Source organism: Lepidochelys kempii, chromosome 3 (assembly GCF_965140285.1).
Source record: "Lepidochelys kempii isolate rLepKem1 chromosome 3, rLepKem1.hap1, whole genome shotgun sequence".
In the NCBI taxonomy this organism is placed as follows: domain Eukaryota; kingdom Metazoa; phylum Chordata; order Testudines; family Cheloniidae; genus Lepidochelys; species Lepidochelys kempii.
The window spans coordinates 29,925,030-29,948,213 of NC_136382.1; the positions used below are offsets into that span (position 1 = coordinate 29,925,030).

The 23,184-nt window shown below is 45.1% G+C and overlaps 1 protein-coding gene across 6 annotated transcripts in view; it reads right to left on the minus strand.

The window, feature by feature from the left end:
- Positions 1 to 23,184, minus strand: part of LPIN1 (lipin 1) — a 99,501-nt gene that overhangs the window by 46,840 nt on the left and 29,477 nt on the right. Inside the window, exon 1 of one of the 6 annotated variants that reach the window (XM_073335991.2) lies at positions 13,846 to 13,926. The exons of 4 other annotated variants lie outside the window; for them this stretch is intronic. The gene's annotated coding sequence lies outside the window, so the exon portion shown is untranslated. Of the gene's footprint in view, positions 1 to 13,845; positions 13,927 to 23,184 lie in introns of those variants that run through there. One more of the 6 variants, XM_073335992.2, reaches the window with a different exon arrangement.

Genomic DNA, 23,184 nt, shown 5'->3' on the forward strand with positions numbered 1-23,184 from the left:
TTTCCAACTACCTGGTATCATTTTCAACCTGAAGAAACATGAGCCTAATTCTGAAAGCTGCTGAGCATTGTCATCTCGCTTTGACTGTAAGGCACATTCAGCATTTTGCATTGCAAAACTGGGATCCCAATGAAGACACTTTTTCTGGTAGATGAATAGGTCAAAATCAAATGGTTAGCTGTCATATTAAATATTTTAGTAACCTACACCAGGCTGATCTACGTAAGCCACCACCACCACCTCCTCATTTAAATCTCTTCTAAAAGTTCACTTCTCCCACATGCCCACAATAACTAAGTTCACTGTCTTAAATCTTTTTTCTCCGTTTTATATATAACTATAACTATAAAATGAAACCTTTAAAAGGAGCCACCATAATGTCCACATACTTTTAACTGAATTACTTTATAACCATGTTTCTGTATCCTTTCTGTGACCCCAATTCCCCACCATACTGTTCTTCACCCTCACTCATTAGGTCACATCAAAATGTAGATTGTAAAGTCTTTTGAGCAGGACTTCTGTTCCTTCTGTAAGGGGCCTAGCACATCTTCAGCTGGTCTCAAATAATGGATGGGATTTTTCAAAAGCACACAAATCACTTAGGAATACTAGTCCCATTAACTTTCAATGGGAGTTGTGCTCCTAAGTCACTTGGTGCTTTCTGAAAATCCCATGCAATAATAACTTTGATAAGATTGTGCCGGTACCCAGGGTTCTGAGGCTCTTACCACCACCTGTACTTAGCGCAAAGTAGTTTTATCTATGCAGGCTGTGGATTAGCTCCCCGAAACTAATAACCTCTGGCAGCACAAGCACTACCTTCCAGGCCTCCACAGACCTCACTCTCTCTGTACAAGTAGGGATAGGCACACACCAAGTCCTCTGGGTGTTCCCTGTAGTGTCCAGCCCCTTATCTAATGAACACTCATAGAATTATCAGGCCTGCTGTTCCCAAAGGAACAGTACACACCAGCTTGTAAGAGTCAACTCCTGACCAGTAATTTGCTTAACACCAAAGCACTTAAGCTATATTTATAGTGAGCACAAGGATAAGTTTATCAAAAAACAGAGATTCAGTGAATAAGAATATTGGGAACAAATGGTTATATATAAAAACACAATCATAACATGCTTTCTAGAGACTAAACTTAGCTAACAGGTTAACCTCCTCTCTAAAGAAGCTTATCTCACCCAAAGTTCTTTTCACCGTTTTTAGCTAACTCTAGTTGAGACCACTTTTTCACGAAGCAAGTCTGCCATCCATTTACTTCCTACGTAAGGAATGCCCAGGCATCTCCTTTGTATCCCCAAATATACTCAAGCAAACCTTTTATATGCACCTCAAGATAAGGTTCTCTTCCCCTGCTGTGTTCCTCTTCCTGTTAGTTTAATTCTTCATTTGCATTCATTTCAGATTGGTGGTAAGGGACCAATTGTGAATGGGGCAATAGTCAATGTATACATAGTGAAGAATGCAAACTAAACCAACTAGAGGCTATCCACTGCATCCAGTGCATCCACTGGAGGGGTGCATGGTCGGTCACAAGGGTAAACTGTTGTCCCAGAAGGTAATAACGTAGTGTTTCCATGGCCCATTTCACAGCTAGGCACTCTCTTTCAACCACGGCATACTTCTGCTCTCTCGGGAGGAGTTTCCTGCTGAGGTAGAGGATTGGGTGTTCTTCATCTTCGATAGGACAGCTCCCAATCCTACTTCAGATGCATCTGTCTGTAAAATTAATTCTTTGTTGAACTCTGGGGCTATAAGCACGGAGTTTCTGTAGAGGGCTGTCCGTAGATACATGAATGCTTTCTCTGCGGCATCTGTCCACTTCACCATGTCTGGACCCCAGACTTTTATCAGGTCTGTCAGGGGACTCGATCTGGTAGCAAAATGGGGAATAAATCATTGGTAGTACCCCACCACACCCAGGAATGCGTGGATTTGCTTTTTCTGACATGGCCAGGGCCAATTTTGGATAGCCTCTAGTTTGTTTAGTTTGGGCTTGACCATGCCCCTTGACCATGGCTCTTTGGGCTTGACCATGCCCCGAGGTATTTAGTCTCAGCTAGCCCTATAGTACACTTGGCTGGGTTGGCTGTGAGGCCAGCCCGTCTTAATGTGTCCAGAACCACTTCCACCTTTTCCAAGTGAGTTTCTCAGTCAGGGGTATGAATAATCACATCATCCAGGTATGCCGCTGCATAACTGGTATGGGGCCATAGGAGCTTGTCCATAAGACAAAGTGGCAGGTGCCCCATGCAGTCCAAAAGGAAGAACAGTATATTGAAACAGACCCTCTAGGGTAGAGAATGCCATCTTTTCTTTCGCATCTTTGGCAAGGGGAATCTGCCGGTATCCCTTTGTTAAATCAAGGGTGGTCAAAAATTGGGCATTGCCCAGGTGGTCAACTAACTCATCAGTACGGGGCATGGGGTATGCATTGAATTTGGATATCTCATTCAGCCAACGAAAGTCATTACAAAACCTAGTGGTGCCATCCAGTTTGGGCACCAACACAATCGGGCTTGACCACTGACTGTGGGACTCTTCGATGACTCTCAGCTCCAACATCCTTTTTACCTCTGCCTTGATCTCCTCCCTTTTTGCCGCTGGGACCCAATAGGGCCTTAAAATTACCTTTGCCCCAGGGTCTGTGATAATGTGGTGATATGCTTCGGTGGTCCGACCTGGTTTGGTTGAAAACACATCCTAGTATCGGTTGATCATCTCAGTTACATCCTTCTTCTGGTTTGGTGTCAGATCAGTGGATATCCTGATCTGCCCCTGCATGTTATTTCCCTGGATTGGGGTCTCTTGGGCCACTACACACGCCTCTTGTTGGCTTTAAGAGGTTAATGTGATAAATTTGTTCTTGTTTCCGGCGTCCTGGCTGCCACACCTTGTAGGTTACTTCCCCCATGGGTTCAACCACTTCATAGGGCCCCTGCCATTGGGCCAAAAGCTTGCTTTCTGCCGTGGATACCAACACCATTACCTGATCCCCTCGTTGGAACTGTCAGACTTTTGCCTGGCGATTGTAATGGGTTCGCTGGACCTCCTGCGCCTTTTCCAGATGTTCCCGTACAAAAGGGGTGACCTGGGCTATACGTTCTCACATCTGCAACACGTGGTCAATTATATTTCTCCCCTCATTGGGTTCCTCTTACCAGATTTCTTTTGCGATATCTAGTATGCCACGGGGGTGGCATCTGTATAATAACTCAAAAGGGGGAAAACCCAGTTGAGGCCTGAGGTACCTCCCGGATTGCGAACATAAGGTAGGGTAGTAGGGTGTCCCAATCCTTCCCATCCCGACTTACCACTTTCCTTATCACTGCCTTGAGGGTTCGGTTAAAACTTTCTACCAGCCCATCGGTCTGCGGATGATAGACTGAAGTTCTCAGGGAGGGGATATGGAGCAGCGTACAGAGGTCCTTCATTAGCTTCGACATAAATGGGGTACCTTGGTCTGTTAATATCTCCTTTGGTAGCCCCACTCGGGTAAAGATCCCCACCAACTTAACTCTTTAGCCATCATTTTAGAGGCTGCGTTCCGCAGGGGGACGGCTTCTGGATAGCGAGTAGCATAATCCAGAACAACAAGTATATATTGGTGGCCCCGAGCTGTCTTCTCCAGGGGTCCCACTAGGTCCATGGCTATTCGCTCAAAGGGGACCTCTATGATGGGAAGGGTACTAAAGGTGCTCTCAAGTGGGGATGGAGACTGTGCAGCTGGCACTCTGGGCAGGAAGCACAGTACCTCCGCACTTCGTCATATACTCCGGGCCAGAAGAATCATCGCAGGACACATGCCAGGGTCTTCTCTACCCCCAAATGCCCCCCAAAAAGAGGACTATGGGCAAGACTTAATACTGCATTCTGGCGTTTTTGAGGTACTAGGATCTGCTGTACCTTCTGCCTCTGTACTGGTGCAACGTGGTATAAGAGATTCTTCTTTGTTATGAAGTAGGGTCGTGGTCCCTGGGTTTTCCCTTCCACGGGGACCCCATCTATTTTGGTCACCTTCTTCCTAATGTTGTCGTACCTCGGGTCTTCAACCTGGTCCCATCCAAAATTTCCTCTCCCAGGGCTAATCTGCCCAAGTTCTAGGGGGCCAGTCTCTGTTGCCTCTACTGGTTCAGAGGCATTAAGGTGTGGGACAGACTCGGGTGCTTCTCCCTCCTGGGTGGCCTCCTTTTCAGCTGCTCAGGTCCACCTACCTACAAGAGCGACCCTCTGGCTTTGGGTCAGTATTCGGGTTCCCAAGGCCTCAGCTGCCATCCTTTCCCTTTTTGACTTTCTACCCTGTCTGGGAGTGGAGAACAGATCTGGGGATATTTCAAAGAAGATTGGGGGTTGACAGTCTACTGTGGATGCCTCACTGACTTCAGGGTTTCCCCCTTTCTCCAATTCCCCTACCGGGAGTAAGTCTCCAAACCCTGGGAAGTCCCTCCCTATGAGCACCGGGTACGGGAGTTTAGTGACTACACCTGCTGCTACCTCAGTAGTGTTCCCCTGAATCTCGATTTTTACTGGGATGGTGGGGTAATAACCAACTGTCCCAGGGACGCATGTTATCCCCATACGCTTAGCCCACAGCAGCAGATTACGCTTCACGAGCTTCCCCAAGACAAGCATGATAGCACTCCCCAAATCTACCAGTGCTGTGGTCGCTACCCCATTTAGCTTCACTGGTCTGGTGTACATATGTGGGGTTAGTGAGACCCCCACAAGGTGGATTAGGGAGCATGTGTCTGCCCAGTTCCCCAGGTTATACTGCATAGGCTCCTCAGCATTGGGACACTGTGCAGCTATGTGTCCCCACTCCCCGCAGGCGTAACATCCGTATGGTGCCCTAGACATTCCCCGGTCTCTCGGTTTGGGCAGTCTAACATCATGACCCTCTTCCCCCTCAGTGCTCCGACTCTTTGTGGATTCTGGTGGGCCTTCAGCCCCTCTCTTTTTCCACCTGAGCTCTCCTGGTGGCCCAGTCACCCGAGCTCTAGGGCTTGGTGCTGCTAGTTTAACCCGGGGTGCTTCTTCCTCAACTGGAAGGGTCAGCTCCCTCACCGTCCTTCGCCTCTCTACCAGTGCGACAACCTCGTCGTAGGTGGAGGGTTCGTTCTGGCTTACCCAGGCACGAAAGTCTGGTGGTAGTCCTCTCATGTGCCAGTTGATGACCAGAACCTCAAGTATCTCCTCTGGATTCCGGGACTCAGTTCGCAACAACTTTCGTGAGAGATGGATGAGGTCAAACAATTGGGACCACGGGGTTTTGTTTTCCTGGTACCTCCACTCGTGATACCACTGGGCCTGCATTGCGGTCGTTACCCCAGATCTGGCCAGGATCTCTGCTTTCAGCTGGGGGTAGTCTGCTGCAGCTTCTTCAGGCAGATCATAGCAGGCCTTCTGGGCCTCCCCACACAGGAATGGGGCAAGGATGCCAGACCACTGATCTTGAGGCCAGGCCAGGAGATATGCCTCTGTGTCATCTTCCCCTGTCATTTTCTGCAGGCAATTGCTGGCCCATATGATCCGGCATCCCATCATGGCCGTGATTCATCTCTGTAAGGGCCTTCACTTGATTTACCAGTTCCCGCAACATAGCCCAGTCTTGAGCAGCCTGGTCCATCAGCAGGCGATTAGTCTCTTGCTGCAGCCACACTGCATCCTGCTGCCTGGACACAGGTAGCCTCCTGCTGGGCAGCCATGGCTTGTATCAGTGCCCGCACTACCTCGTCCACTGTGGTGGAAAAAAACCTCCTTTTTTTCTTTTTTTAATAATAATAACGCCCTCCTTCTTCCGCCACGCTGTGCACACTAAATGCCACTTCTTTCACCAGTTGTGACAGAGTTCCTCCTCTGCCTTGGTGGATCCTGCGCTTATTAGCGGATTTTCTCGCCAGCCCTCAGATTGGCCACTTTTGTGGCTCAAATCTGCAGTTCACTCAGTTAGCCTCATCACCGGCCAGCATGGGGAAAGGAAGAAGAACAATCCCCACAGTCTCTGCTGATCCACCTAGTGGATCGGAGAACAGGCCAGAGACCATCCCCTCTGGTGGAACCCACAGTCCAGTTCAACTCCTCCGGTATCAAGTAGGGAGTTGGAGGGATGGTGGGAACCTGGGCCCGCCCTCTACTCCGGGTTCCAGCCCAGAGCCCTGTGGATTGCAGCTGTCTACAGTGGCTCCTGTAACAGCTGTGTGACAGCTACAACTCGCTGGGCTACTTCCCCATGGCCTCCTCCCAACACCTTCTTTATTCTCATCACAGGACCTTCCTCCTGATGTCGGATAATACTTGTTCTTCTCAGTCTTCCAATAGTACGCCTTCTCACTCTCAGCTTTTTGTGCCTCTTCTTCCCAGCTCCTTGCACGCACCACAAACTGAAGTGAGCTCCTTTTTAAACCCAGGTACCCTGATTAGCCTGCCTTAATTGATTCTAGCAGCTTCTTGATTGGCTGCAGGTGTTCTAATCAGCCTGTCTGCCTTAATTGTTTCCAGAAAGTTCCTGATTGTTCTGGAACCTTCCCTGTTACCTTACCCAGGGAAAAGGGACCTATTTAACCTGGGGCTAATATTTCTGCCTTCTATCACTCTCCTGTACGAAGAAACAGCATATCATAGAAACCTTAATTAGTAAAAAGCAACAGATTGCTCTGGCTACTCAGATGGTTAGAATGATTCTAAAGATTGATGATATTCATAGGCTAGGAGAATCTGAAGAATGAAGGCTGAAAAACAAGGAATAAAATGTAATGGAGCCACAGCAGTAACAAAAATTAGTGGGATCTCAACAGTTCATCTTTTATTTCTCGACAACTTTTCTTTTTGTTTTAGATATTTTAACTGCTAGTTTTAAAGACAATAAAGTACCATTTAGCAAAAAACAAAAAAAATCACTCTCCTGTAGCCATCTGGCCCGACCCTGTCACAATAGATAGATGGTGTGACAAAGTTCCTCCTTTGCCTTGGTGGGTCCTGCGCTTATTGGTGGATTTGCTTGCCTCAGAGATTCTCGGCAGCCCTCAGTTCGGCCACTTTTTCTAGTGGGTCCAACTTGCTGTCCACTCAGCTAACCTCATCACTGGCCAGCATAGGGAAAATGGAGAACAGTCCCTGCAGTCTCTGTGTCCCACCTAGTGGGTCGAGAACAGGCCAGATCCCTTTCCAATTTAGACCTTCCCTTCTGGTGTTTCTCACAGACCAGGTCAACTCCTTCTGTGTCCAATCAGGAGTTGGGGGGATGGGGGAAACCCAGGCCCAACCTCTACACCAGGTTCCAGCCCAGGGCCCTGTGGATAGCAGCTGTCCACAGTGTTCCCTGTATCAGCTGCGTGACAGCTACAACTCCCTGGGCTACTTCCCCATGGCCTTCCCCCAGCACCTTCTTTATCCTCACTGCAGGATCTTCCTCCTGAAGCCTGATCACGCTTGAACTCTTCAGTCCTGCCGCAGCATGCCTTCTCACTCCCTGCTCCTTGCGCGCCCCCTACTAACTGATGGGAGTTCCTTTTTAAACCAGGTGTCCTGATTAGCCTGACTGCCATAATTGAGTCTAGAAAGTTCTTAATTGGCTCCAGGTGTCTTGATTAGCTTTCCTGTCTTAATTGGTTCTAGCAGGTTCCTGATTGCTCTAGGGCAGCCCCTGCTCTGGTCACTCAGGGAACAGAAAACTATTCATCCAGTGGCCAGTATATTTGCCTCCTACCAGACTCCTGTACCCCACTCATCTGGGTCTGTCACAATGGCTAAACATCTCTTGTCTGACAGAAAACCTATTTTCTGGTGACTAATGCCTTGAAATAGACTTCAGTAACATATTCTCAGTATACATACATAACTCCTTACATAGTATCTGCACATACATTTCACAATGATATTGATGAACCAGAATATACAAAGCAGAATCAGGAGATTCCTATAACCCCTCTGCGCTCCCTGTTGCCATTAACAAGTTCTTGAGTCAGAAATATGTTGCACTCAGAGTTGTCTGGCAGGCTGTTAGAAGATGATCTGTAGCACGTTAAAATGCAAAGCAAACCAAAAGCTCAATAAAAAAAAAAAAACCACACATCTACAGAGATGTCTTTTTGCTATATCTGTACAACACCTAGCACAGTGGACCGTCACCCATGAATAGGGTCCCTAGAAACTATAACAGTATGAATAATAAACAACCGTTAATAATAACGTATACTATCCCTTTAATAAGTAGGAACTTTTCACTAAACCAGTGCAATGCTGGAAGGGGCCAAAACCTGAGGACAAATCCTCAGCTGATGTAAATCGTCATAGCTCCATTAAAGTCACCGGAGCTGTGACAATTCCAGCTAAGGATCTGCCCCACTGGTCTCAGTTGTAAGGATGTAAAAACTACAGCTCACTTCATCGGATGCATAGAATGGAATATATATATATATATATGTACACATACAGATAAGTTGGAAGTTACCATACAAACTGTGAGAGGCTAATTAATTAAGATGAGCTATTATCAGCAGGAGAAAAAACTTTTGTAGTGATAATCAAGATGACCCATTTAGACACTTGACAAGAAGGTGTGAGGATACTTAACATGGGGAAATAGATTCAATATGTGTAATGACCCAGCCACTCCCAGTCTCTATTCAAACCCAAGTTAATGGTATCTAGCTTGCATATCAATTCAAGCTCAGCAGTTTCTCCTTGGAGTCTGTTTTTGAAGCTTTTCTTTTGCAAAATTGCCACCCTTAAATCTTTTACTGAGTGGCCACAGAGGTTGAAGTGTTCTCCTATCGGTTTTTAAATGGAGAGTTGGGGTAGGTTAAATACCAGTGCAGATACACAGGTTCTCCCAAACAACAGCTTTGGCCTCCATAGATGACAAGCGATATGCTCATTTGGGGGCGGGGACTGGAGTAAACTTCCTGGTATCACCACAAGGAAGAAGAGGAAAAATCCTGCTGCCACCCACTCAAGTGAAGAATAAGGAGGAAACTCCACCTGTTTGAAGTATGGATCACTCACTCACCTATTCAGAAATACACTATGTAGGCCATGATGACATGACTTTATAAGCTCCAAGTATGGTATGCCTGGCTTTAAAAATTAATATCTCATTGCCAGCATGACAGATAAAAGAAGTTTGCTTTAGACTATTCTGTAAATAAGATTAAGCAAGAAAAGCAACAAGAAAGGCTGGGATATTAAAAATACGGCTTAATCATAACATATTTTAATCACATACCTATTAGCCAAAGCCAGTACCAAAGGCCTCCCCAGCATGGTCCAGGGGCAACAGCCTAGGAGAAAAATCAGGCCCACCAACTTCCTAGCTGCTGAAACATGCCCCTACCACACCCACACACTTCTGTTGTGTTTGTCTACCGGTGCCTAGTAATCTGCCCTCTGTTAATGTATTAGGCCCAACCATTATTTTTCAAATATCAGAAATATTCTGCAGTTCAACCCTAGTAAATAAAGTTCCCTAGTTCACTTCTGCATTTCCATGTTTGAAATGCAAGTGTAACCCACACACCTTCTGGGTGTGGTGTTCTGTCCCATCTAGTGGCACTGAGACCACTTAGAGCAGGGGTGGCCAAACTTTTTGGCCCGAGGGCCACATCAGGCTGCGAAACTGTATGGAGGGCAGGTAGGGAAGGCTGTGCCTCCCCGAACAGCCTAGCCCCCGCCTTCTATTCGCCCCCTCCCACTTCCTGCCCCTGATTGTCCCCCTCAGAACCCCCGACCCATCCAACCCTCCCCCCCCTTTTCCCCTGACTGCCCCCTCCTGGAACTCCTCCCCGCCCCAAACTGCCCCCCCCCAGGATCCTACCCCCTATCCAACCTCCCCCCCAGCTCCCTGTCCCCTGACTGCCCCGACCTATCCACACCCCCACCCCCTGACAGGCCCCCCCAGGTCTCCCAGACCCTATCCAACCCTTCCTGTTCCCCAACCCTTGACCACCCCAGAACCTTCGCCCCTAACCACCCCCTGCTCCCTGTCCCCTGACTGCCCCCTGGGACCCCCTACCCAACCCCTTTACCACCGCGTGTGTGCGCCGCCGCCACCCCCTTACCATGCTGCTCAGAGCAGCAGGAGCTCGCAGCCCCGCTGCCCGCACAGCGGCGTAGCTGCAGGGGAGGGGGAACAGCAGGGGAGGGGCTGGGGGCAAGCCTCCCAGGCCAGGAGCTCAGGGGCTGGGCAGGATGGTCCCATGGGCCGGACGTGGCCCGCGGGCCGTAGTTTGCCCACCTCTGACTTAGAGAGAGAGAAAGAGAGAGAAAGAAATTAATGAGTCTGCTCTACAGCCTTTGCTAACAGCCAGTTGGCCTTTAGCTCATGCTGTAGAGGCTCATACACTGAGGTCCCAGGTTCAAGCCTGCCTGCCAAAAACCAGGGTCTGCTGATGTTACACAAGCACATATCAAACAAGAATGCCTTTGTGCAAATACTTGTATTTCTTTATCTTACGCAAACTGTGGATCAAGACCCAAAAGTGGGTTGCAACCCCATTTTAATGGGGTTGCCAAGGCTAGTATTGGCCAAGGGCCCCAGCAAGTCCCAAGCCCAAGCCCCACCACCCATGGCTAAGGTTACATGCCCCCCACCTACAGCAGAGCCCTTGGGCTCGGTCTCCGGTCTCCTCCTGGGGTCATGTAGTAATTTTTGTTGTCAGAAAGGGGTCACATTGCAATGAAGTTGAAGAACCACGGCAATCGTTCATTGTAATAATGTCCTTTAGCTTGTATGGAGTTGCCATCATTTTCAACATCGGTCATTCCAAAAGCCCAAGAAGTCCTTCAGTTTGAAAATGTTGATGTTATATAAAAAATGTAGTACTATGTTAGTGCAGTACTATGTTTAGTTAAATAAAAAATGCAGTACTATGTTAGTGCAGTACTATGTTTATAAAAGCACTTTAAACCAAAAAAGCGAGCTCAATCAAATTGGAGAGTGGAAGTTTGCTAGTGATGAAACCTCGTGTGCAAAGACAGGAAGGAGGGTCAGTGGTTAGCATGTTAGCCTGGGAGTGGAGTGACCCAGGTTCAACTGCCTCCTTTACCACAGAGGCCTTGGGCACTTAGTCTCTCAGTGCCTCAGTTTCCTATCTGTAAAATGAGGATCAATGTGGATATTTCTCTTTCTCTCGGGGCTGTTATTGGGATAAATACAGTAAAGATTCTGAGGTGCTCACATACTTTACCAACGGGGTCAAAATAAATGCAACAGATAGACAGCAAAGTACAAATTAGTACATGAGATTTAGAAACTTTTAAAATAACTGGAGAAAATACAGCAGGCTATATTCTGGTGCTGATCCAGGCTATTCCACTGAAGTCACAGGAGTTTTAGAAAGGTAAATCAATGCAGAATGTGGTCTGGTGATCCAAGAATAGAGCATATTCAACTCTGAGCTGGGACCTCTCTGTGGCCTAGTGTCCCTTTCTTTCAATTAAGTTGTATGGTTTATAATAATACAAAGTAAGATTTGTCTCTTAGCCTTTGACTCTATATTTTCTGGATTTAAAGAGTTTCAGATCAAACCCTTATTATATTTTGAGTTGTTCTGGTCATCATTTTGTGTGTGTGCATATACACACACATACCTACACAGCATACACATATGATGTATGAAAAAAAGCCTAGTATCAAATCCTGTTCATCTTCCTGACAACCCAATGTCACACTGAAGTGAATGGGGTACTCACATGAGTCAAGAAAGCAGATATTGGCATGCAGTTCACATCCTGGGCTAATAACATGAAGATTTTAGTTTAAAAACAAAGCTATTAGAGATCTAGGAGCATCAGAAATCCATTAGTGTTCCACTGCTCTTATGTTTCGCACCCTTACTCTTGAGATTGTCAAATAATTTTGCAGGGGATTATTTTTTACTTGATTTTCATTTTTAAATTCACTCCAAGAATTTATGCCACTTTTAAAGCAAGCAGAAATTTCCATCTGACTTTATAATTGAAATGCTGACAATGACAAATCCTTATCTACAGCTATTTAAAAGTTGCTGACATATATATTTTCTGCCATGGTAATGAAAACAAGCAAAGAAACAACAAAACAGAACAAAGTGGAGTTTAAGGGGTCTGTTGGTAGGCCAATGAGTTTACATATGAAAGAGAAAATCAACTCCAAAGCATAGTAGTTAAGGTTTATCACATATCAGTGGTGAAAACATCATCTTGGTTATCTAAGTATTATTAGACAGGCTACTACATAGTAGTGAAGCACACTCTTGTCTTATAATAAAAACATAATTCGCACAAAATATAGCATTTCTTCAAAACACAACACAAATTCTTCTCACGTAGCACAGTCTCAAAAATGAGGGTGAATATAATGACATTCATATAAAACCTTATAATAAAGTACATAATGAAAGTTTAAATCCCTCTTCTTAAAGGACAAAGAGGATCTATCGCTCAAAACAACTGCTAGTTGTTACAGAAGGAAAACACCACAAAACAAAAATTGAAGTTCAGTTTTACACATTCCACTACACAAATTCCACTACCCTCAAACCAGCTTTTACTTACCTTAAATCTATGCCTCACCTGGCCTGGTTATCCCCCTTTCCTTTTCCCCTCTCAGCTAAAGCTGGGATGTAGTCTAGTGACATTAATGTAGCATGTTTCTTCAGTAGATCTCAAAGGCAGGTAAAGACATATGGGAAAAGTGAAGCACGGACGGGTGAAGTGACTTGCCCAAGGTCACACAGTTAGTCAGTAGCAGAGCTGGGAACAGACTCCACGTTTCCTAACTCCCTGCTCAGCTCACAGTTGCCTATAGGGGAGTCGGGTACACTTTGCCGAGAATAAACAACTAAAGAGAGAAACCCAGCTCTCTCCTCTCCACTCATTTTTTGACTGAGGCAGACAGGGAAAGAGGATTTCTCATCCTAGCCTTTTGGGGATCTGGTGGAGCACTTTCTAAAGCCTAACATTGATGGTTCCAGCAAGCCAATTTAAAATTAAACATTCAGATGAACCTGAAAACAGAATTTAGCTGGAGGAAAGTAAGCTATATCATTTCTTCACAAGAATTATTATTTTCACTAAAATTGTTACTAAAACCAGACCCAGAATTAAGAGAAAAAGCTAGTGCTCCAGGCATAGAATCATAGAATCATAGAATATCAGGGTTGGAAGGGACCCCAGAAGGTCATCTAGTCCAACCCCCTGCTCAAAGCAGGACCAATTCCCAGTTAAATCATCCCAGCCAGGGCTTTGTCAAGCCTGACCTTAAAAACCTCTAAGGAAGGAGATTCTACCACCTCCCTAGGTAACGCATTCCAGTGTTTCACCACCCTCTTAGTGAAAAAGTTTTTCCTAATATCCAATCTAAACCTCCCCCAAGGCAGTTCAGACCATCCAAGGCACGGATCTGAATCCAAGCAGGTGAGAGAAGGGACCCCCAAGGTCATGGCACCACATGCCAGAGGAGGATGAAAAGCCTGCCTGGTGATGCTAGCTTAAAGCTCAGGATTTCAATACCCCAAAGCAGTTAAAAACCCAGCTCTGTCTTTCCCATTGCCCCACCCCAAATCCTCCTTGTGTTTTATAAACTCCCCAATTCCTCCTTTTATCATCGATTCGCCGCACCTTCCCCCCCCCCCCCAAACAGAAAGCATCAACAGCTCCCAGGACCACAGGAAGGCAAAAACACATCACACATACACAACACCCCACCCTCACCCCTTATTCTCCTTTAGGGCAAAGAAGGAGGTAGGGAAGAATATCAAGACAAAGCACTGAGTAGCTCCAAAGCTTGTCTCTCATCAACAGAAGTTAGTCCAATAACTGATATTATCGCTCCAAGAGGAAGCTCAGTTACTTACTGCCTTGTCCTGGGACTGTCCTTTGTGTGCAAACAGCTTGCTGCAGAGATGTCAATTGACCTCACTGGCTGGCTAGTGCCCGCCCTAGAGGAGGGACCCACAGGATACAGACATGGATAGGTGGGGGGGGGGGCGAAAGGGGAATCAGGAAAGCCTCAGAAAAGCAGCCTTCAGCCTACACCGCAGCAGACCTATCACGTGTCAGTCGCTTGGGGCCTGATCCTGTGAATGTCCCGGACACCCACTGCTGCATGCAGTGTAGATGCAGTGTAGTGTGGGCCCCAAGATATTAAAGAGACAAGACACAGAGCTCTGCGTGGCTCGAAAGCTTGTCTCTCTGACTGACAGAAGTTGGTCCAATAAAAGATACTCCCTTACTCACCTGGTCTCCCAAACACCCACTGACATCAGTAGGAATTAAAGCAGCCCAGCATCTAATAGTAGGGACTCAGCATCCCACCAGATAAGGCATTTGGGGGCTGATCCAAAGCTCCCTGAAGTCAGTGACTCTTCTCGTTGACTTAATGGGTTTTGGATCAGGCCCTAGGTAAGGAAACTGACTCCATGGGTTTTTAATGTTCACTCGTTTTTGTTTTTGTTTTTTTAATCTCACAATTCAGGGCAGACAGATTTTGGTGTGTGGGGTGCATTTCAAATCTGCCTCCCCTGCTGGAAAAGTCCTACAGAATGTAATGGGATGAATTCAACAGGGTTCATTAGAAATTAAACAGAGGTCTACAGGCATGACGCTGAAATCCTATCAGTGGGATTATATCAGGGACGTCTTTGGCCAAATATACCAAAAGGGGTTATACTAAAAGTTACATTCTGTGCAAACACCGCGGGGGAGGGGGGAGCAAATGCGGGACCTAATTTTATACATTGCCCAGACATAAAAAATGAAGAGCTCAGGAGAGAAAAACCCCAAATTACAGTTCACCCTCAACTGACAGTCCTGGGGGGACCAGCCAAAAAAAAAAAAAAGCAGCCAGCAAGCCAACAGGCCGGGGCATTAACTAAAGGGGGGGAACCCCTCTGTATCAGAAACCTGGGGCGTTCGCCTTTTGCAAGTGCAGTTGCTCATCATATGGCGCCCCTGCCAAAGCGACCAGATTAAGGGCCCAACCCTGCTAGTTTTCCACCCACAGGACTAGCCCTGGGAATCACAAGAGACAGGGTGGGAGATCATGTCTGTGACTGGACCAGCTTCTGTTAGTGAGAGCCACACGGTCTGGAGTCGCACCGCGCTGTTCTGGGAATCAGGGCACGTCTGTGCAGGAGGGTGCAGCCTCTAAACGGGCTACCCTGACTCCTTTCTCCACCAAGAACTACCAAGGGGCTTCCTTTCGGGGGGAAGCAGCGTCACGTAGCACGTCACCCGCGCTGCTCTCACACCCCCAAGGCTCCCGGCGGCCGCCGTCTGGAGTCCCCCTGGCGGGGCCCTCGCCGCCCAGGCTTGCCTCCGCCTCTCGTATTGTGACTCAGCGCTAGGAGGCGGAGAGCTGAGGTGATCCCGCCGGCCAATCAGGAGCCTGCCTGGGCTCAGCCCAACGCAACTGGGTGGGAGGTGGCAAATCGGCGTCAGCTGGCCGGCGCCGGGAGTAGGGGGCTGGCTTGGCATGTTGTTTGCAGGAGGGGGTTGTTTGGTTTGGTTTGGTTTTTTTTGCGGCGGGGCTATGTCGTGTAAACGGACTGTTCCCGAGCGGATGGGGGTGTTATATAACCATTGGGGGGGGGCAGAGCTCAAACCCGAAGTTGCAGCCAGTGGCGTGATTTAGCCGTAGAGTAAAAGTATTGTGCACAAGTTCTGAGTGCTTCAGTGGGGTTGTTTGTGTGAGTGTGTGTGGGGGGGGGTCCTTTGCAGATCCATGCTCTGTGACACACTGATCTCTCTCACCCCAGCAGCACTCAGTAATTAAACCGTGGCCAGGTCCTTTCCCGGTTTCCCAGGACGAGCCCAGCTAGACACGTGCATCTATCCTAGCTATCCAGTGCGAGAGCTGCGGACACCCCGCGGGTGTGCGCCTTCGTCACCTCTGCTAAGTGCATCTTCATAGTTCTGTGATACGAAGATGCAAATCATGCAAGGGGCGAGCCACAAGTTGCTAGGCTGCGGGGGAGCCAACCAGACAGGATTGGGCAGAGGCGGGGGTGAAGAGTCACGAAGGAGATTGAGAGCAGAGGAAAGGAAAAGGAAGATGGGGACAGAGAGAGGAGAAGGAACTGGCAGTCAGCAGAGGAACACAGGATAGAAGTTGCAGCGTTCTTCTCTGTGTACCAAATACAGACTCTTCGCATCACCAAGGACCTCAGGAATCAAACTTCCAAAGTTGTCTTTTGAGGGGAAGGAGCCTTGTGGCTTAAGCACAGGAGAGAGTGTCAGCAATCTGTGTTCTATTCCTGCAACAGCCACAGACTTCTCTGTTACTATCACCAAGGCACTTACACTTCTCTGTGTCTCCATTTTCCCATCCGTGGAATGGGAATATTACTAATTGTTGGTTCAGAGAAGTGTGGTGAGGCTTAATTCATTAGTGTTTACAAAGTGCTCCAAGATCCTTGGAGAGAAAGCAAGATAACTTCAGAGTGTTATTTATAATCTTACCTTAATGAGATTGAAGGGGGGGGGGGAAGAATTTTGAACTGGAAGAACTCAGAAGTCTTAGAAGGCCTCGAGGAATGAGGTTCTCAAAGTTTTATCAAGTTTAGACAACATTCAGAGATGACCTCATGGATCTTCTATTTATGACCATGCAAGGGACTTTCCTTCCCATTCATGATCAAATAACATCTCTGTGGCAATGACAGCAATTGCTTACACGAAGAAGTAATATCAGGGAAAAGATTAATGTATTGTAGGCTTTTTGTAATACAGTTTATCAGTTGGAAATGAGGAAGAGAATCAGCATCACCACGTGACCAGCCAACTCTATGTGGGCCACCAGTGGACCACATCATTGATATTCTAGGGGGAAAGGTATGGAATCCTAACATGCATAAATCTTCCTGTGATACCACCGGAAGGGAGTCGGTTCCAAGAGCGCAGGTCAGCCAAGCTAGTCGTCCTTAAAGGTGATCATTAGTATTCACACTGTCTGAGCAGACACACTATGAGAAGATTGTAGTGTGGTTGAGAAGTTGTGGGGATATATACAAAAACAGTCCATGCATCAAATCAGGTTATTTTTCATAAATTTTTCCATGTATAATATCTATTGTTCTTTTTTGCTTAGCCTATAGTTTTGAGAGTTAGGAATAGTAATAATAATAATTTAACAATATCTAGTTCTTATATAGGGCTTTTCAACAATAGATTCCAAAGCACTTTACAAAGGACATCAGTATTCTTATCCTCATATTATAGACAGAGAAAACGGAAGCACAGAGAGATGAAGTTATTTGCCCAAAGTAATTTAGCAGACTGCTGGCAGAACTGAGAAGAGAACCCAGTCTTGAGTTCCACTCCAGTGTTCTGTCCACTAGGCAACACTCCTTTCAATTCCACCCCACGCTAATCTGATGATTTACCATCCTTATTTGTAATGGAATATAAAGTAGAAGGTTTTAGCCTAATAGTGATTCCATCTCATTAACCCACTATTGTAATATATAACAGAGAGAAAGTGTGAGAGAGCCCTTTATGCTGAATTACTTATACATTCAAAGTAGGGGGTTGCTAACCATGGTAAACACATTTAAATGAGGTTTTAGGAAGAATCCCAAATACTGAAGGTCTGTTATGGTGAGCTGGCTGTGATAGTATGCAAAGGAGAAATTAAAGGGGAAATGGAGCAATGAGGATGAGAGAGTGTCCAGAAAGTAAGGAGAAGATAGACTATAACAGTTTATACAGAGACAATGAGGAGAGTAAACAATGGTGCGTAGCAAATGATAGCAGAGAAGAAGGAGAAAAGAGGAAGAGAAAAACAGTGTTGGGGAAGACATTAAACTGAAGAGAAGGGTTAGAGGCACTGTCCGCACATCACACACATATGGACATTTTGTAAAGGAGAGACAACTTTAGGTTTGAGGAACAAGAGGGTCACATTACCTTTGGTATTCTAGGGCCAGATTTCAAAGCTACTATTTTATATGTGCAACTCCCTTTGCAAGCACAGAATCCAGGCATGTGCAAAGTTCGCCTTCAAATAACTACTCAGTAACATTTCAAGTTTTTCTTAGTTTTTCAGTTACGTTGGGAAAGCACCTGCCTGCTCTCTCCCCTAACCCCTCCTCCTAAAGGTTTCAAATTCTAATCCGTCCATCAGACTCATCATCTCTGGCAGCACGTCTTTTTCTTTCCACTAATCCCTTCCCCACCTTTGCTAATCCTGAGGGAGCCGTGATGCTAGTGCTCAGACAGCTCACCACCAAAACTTAATTGCTGGATGTCACTGGACCCTGTGCAGCCTTCCAGACTCCCTCAAACTCTTGTTTATTTCCTGCTCCTGCACTTCCCAAATTAAAACTATGCCATTGGTTATATCTTTGTTAAAAACCAAAATGAATCACGATTCACACAAAGGAATAGCTAAAAAGCTTATTCATTCAATGTAACATTCAAGGAAAAAGCCCTAACAATATCTTACTGTTCTCTGAAGTTAACTCTTAGTCCTTTTGGTTTTGTTTCCCACTCTTATCCAATCCTTTACCAATAGACAGTAGTCATCCCAGGCCTTGAGACATACCAGTACATAATTCCAGCACTGACATAGATGTGATTAGATTTTGGTCTGCACTCTGCTGTATCAGCATTTAGAATCTAATCCATTATTGGCCTGTCCTTTGAGAGGATGGACATCATGTAACTCCTCTGTGCCTCAGAGGCCAGGATTCCTGCTAGTCTTCCAATCCTATAGCTTCCACAGGGATGTAGTGCAGCAAAACTTCTGTCCTTCCATGATCTCAATTCACTGCTCCTTTCTCCTTCTTCTCTGCTATCTTTTGCTACACACCATTTTTACTCTCCTCGTTGTCTCTGTTTGACCTCTTATCCTCTATCTCTTCCTTACTCTGTGCTCTCTCGCTTCCTCATGATCTACTTCTCTTTAATTTCTGGAATTCTAGCTTTGGGAATTATGGAGTTATGTGCTCAAATATTTAACATGTCTAGCCATATGCTGCTTGGACTGGGATAACCTGACTGTGACTTCCACATTTTTTAAACACAGTCCAACCATTACACCATTATGATGATGTGCTTTGTTAATATTTGCACTTCCTACTCTTTAGAAAAAATATAGTCCTGATGCAAATATAATACTGCAGAGACAGCCACGTGCTTGCAAAGCATCTCTAAATTTACATTAACAGCAGAACAGCATCCTGGTTCTTCAACCTACTGTTTTCTGTTCTTTTTGGCAGTCCCTTTGTCCTGGTTGTTCTGGACTTTTCAGGCTACACCCATGGGACAAATTCTCCAGTAACTGAGCGTCAGATTCTGATGCCCTTACTCATGTTGCACAATACATTATTGAACAAGTAGTCCTACTAGTTTCAATAAGATTTCATGAGTAGTAAGCTATTTTGCTACCTGTTTGAGTGAGAGTATATGAATCTGGCTCTTAGACCACACACAATCCATTGCCAGACTGTAAATCAACACATAATTGGCTCTGTAACGCTGCTGTTCCCCAAGATTTATTGTTGAAGGTGGTAAGAGTGGTAGTGACACGGGTTTGTGTCCCAGGATTTGAATCTGAATTCCCCCTACCACAACATTAAAAGGCGGTTCACATTAAAGATACTGATGTTGGCCCATCTCTTGTTCTGACAATAAAACTGTTACAATTTTTAAGGGCACAAGAAGGTTAAGAACACTCAGTCACAGATTCCTACATGGCAATAAACATATTCATTTACAGGGAGATGTCAAAAATTTGGATCCAAACCTGGGTCACTATACTTTCCTGGAAGGTGAGCAAAATCCCAACTCAAACTAAAAGACTCTTTAATTTTTATAATCGATAATTCCCAGCATTCCTCCCCTCTAAAGCCAGAGCTTGCCTTTCAGTTCACAAGTTTCTAGCTATTCATGGATTTCCAGATGTTACACTTTTAATATGCATACTGCACATGCATTAATATTTTCATTCACTACACAGGGATGCTTGGCCTTCAGTAAATTTATAATGAATTCATAGCCAAAGATGGAACTAGAATCTGCGGCTAACCTTCTCTCTTACTCAGACCAGTATATAAATCCAAAGTAGCGAAGCTGATGTCAATGTATATGGTTGCTCTAGTTTTACGTTGATGTAAGCATGCAAGAAGAATTGGGCCCTGGACTGCAGATTTCCTAGATAAATGCTCCATCAATTGAAAAAAAGGAACAGCTAGTCTAACTCGGATAGGTTCAAGAGCAGTTGTCTAATATCAGATTTTATCCCTCATTTGATTTAGGTCACGGCAGCACCTGTCGCTGCAGTATGTGAATCTTGGCATTTAATCTGCTTCTCAAATGTCTTATTTATTTGAGGACTGCTTAGAAACATGTTTCAGTAAAAGCTATTTAATTTTGCAGGCTTCTAAAATGTTTTTCCCTCTTTTCTTTAGTGCCTTGTTATCAATTTTCATCCCCTATCCTTAAAAAAACATTGCTTTGTGGACCCAATCCTACTCCCATGGATTCCAATTTCAGCTGGCTGGAGCCCTAAATAGTAAACAGCTTGCTTTTAGAAAAATATATAAAAAACATTAGCCCTGCCCCATCTTAATACAGTATTATCTTTTTACCTTATTCCATAGGAAACCATCTGGTCTTCTGTGTTGTGTCTAAATTGTCAAATACTAAACAGGCTAAACCAACCACTCCAGATCTGCTTTGTCTTTGTTTGAGATCCGGGCACTCCATGAATTTTAGCTTTTTGACTTTGTTTTTCATATAGAGACATTTCTTACATTGTACATTGTAGTCTCATAGCCTGCTTCATAGCAGACGTATTAGACCAGGCTCTTCTGTCACCCTCTCTTCTCTTCCTTGTTTCCCTCACTTCTTTGGTTCCCCATATCGTCCCTATGTCCTATGAAGAGCTCATTGTTGAGAGGAGTGATTGTGACATCACCCTCAGGGGGACCATATCATCGTCAGAAATATTGTAAGTCAGAGTGAAAGGGGGTGGAGGAGAAGAGCCAAGATAAAAAGGGAACAAGAGAAGAACATTTTATCAAATTAAAAATTATAGTTACTTTCCCAGGAGCTGTTAAAATTGGAGTTAGCCACAGGACCAGAGCAAGATAATGTGTACAAAACAAAATGCTCCCCTACAGTCATACTAAACTTATTTCACTCCCATGTGGCTCATATTTCAGAACAATATGTGTTTTAGCACAGTCAAATGTAAAGTCATACATCTAGGAACAGAGAATGTAGCCCGTATAGAGAGGATGGGGGACGTTATCCTGGGAAACAGTGACTTTAAAAAAGATTTGGGAGTCGTGGTGGATAATCAGCTGAACATGAACTCCCAGTGTGATGCTGTGACCAAAAGGACTAATGCAAACCGTGGATACCATAAAGTGGGGAATCTTGAGTAGAGGGTATTTGTATTTGGCACTGGTGCTACAACTGCTGTCATATTATGTCCAGTTCTGAAGTCCACAATTCAAGAAATATGTTGAAAAATTGGAGATGGTTGGGAGAAGAGTCACGGGAGTGGTAAAGGATTAGAAAACATGCTTTATAGTGATAGACTCAAGGAGTTCAATCTATGTGGCTTAACCAAGAGAATGTTAAGGGATGAGTTGATCACAGTTTAAAATTACCTATATAGAAAACAAATATTTGATAATGGGTTTTTTCAATCTGGCAGATAAAAGTGTAACAAGATCCAGTGACTGCAAGTTGAAGCTAAACAAATTCAGATCGGAACTACGGTATATATTTTAACAGTGCAGGTAATTAATCATTGGAAAAAATTACCCACGGTTGTGGTGGATTCTGTATCACTAATAATTTTTAAATTAAGATTGGATGTATTTCTAAAAGATATGTTGTAGTTCAAAGAGGAATTATTTCAAGGAAGTTCTGTGGCTTGTGTTACACAGGAGGTCAGGCTAGACAGTCACAGTGGTCTTCTGGCCTTAGAATCTAGGATAACCAGATTAGATTTTGCACTGTATGATGAGGGATTTTCCTTTCCTTTTTTTGCCCTTGCAAAATAGTTCCACAAAAATTATCTATAAGGAAGCTAATGGGCCACTTGAGAAGTTACCTGCTCAGAAAGTTACATGACTTGAAGCTACGGGTTCTCAAAGGAAAGATTCTGAATCTTCCCCCAGCTCTGCCACTCAGCTTAGAATGTCATGCAAACCTCATTGAATCATTTATCTCTAGCATCCTTAAAGAGGTTTCACACCAAGAAATGTCTTTAAAAACATCGTGCTCCAGCATATTTGATTGCTGGAACAGGAAAACATAGTCAAATTTTTACTTCTGTGGTCCACAAATGACCAAAGGAAATTGTCATAAATATAAAGGGAAGGGTAAACCCCTTTGAAATCCCTCCTGGCCAGGGGAAAGCTCCTCTCACCTGTAAAGGGTTAAGAAGCTAAAGGTAACCTCCCTGGCACATGACCAATGAGGACACAAGATACTTTCAAAAGCTGGGAGGAGGGAGAGAAACAAAGGGTCTGTGTGTCTGTCTATATGCTGGTTTTCTGCCGGGGATAGACCAGGAATGGAGTCTTAGAACTTTTAGTAAGTAATCTAGCTAGGTATGTGTTAGATTATGATTTCTTTAAATGGCTGAGAAAATAGCTGTGCTGAATAGAATAACTATTTCTGTCTGTGTATCTTTTTTTGTAACTTAAGGTTTTGCCTAGAGGGGTTCTCTATGTTTTTGAAACTAATTACCCTGTAAGATATCTACCATCCTGATTTTACAGGGGGGATTTCTTTATTTCTATTTACTTCTATTTTTATTAAAAGTCTTCTTGTAAAAAACTGAATGCTTTTTCATTGTTCTCAGATCCAAGGGTTTGGGTCTGTGGTCACCTATGCAAATTGGTGAGGCTTTTTATCCAACATTTCCCAGGAAAGGGGGGGTGCAAGTGTTGGGAGGATTGTTCATTGTTCTTAAGATCCAAGGGTCTGGGTCTGTAATCACCTAGGCAAATTGGTGAGGCTTTTTACCAAACCTTGTCCAGGAAGTGGGGTGCAAGGTTTTGGGAAGTATTTTGGGGGGAAGGATGCGTCCAAACAGCTCTTCCCCAGTAACCAGTATTAGTTTGGTGGTGGTAGCGGCCAATCCAAGGACAACGGGTGGAATATTTTGTGCCTTGGGGAAGTTTTGACCTAAGCTGGTAAAGATAAGCTTAGGAGGTTTTTCATGCAGGTCC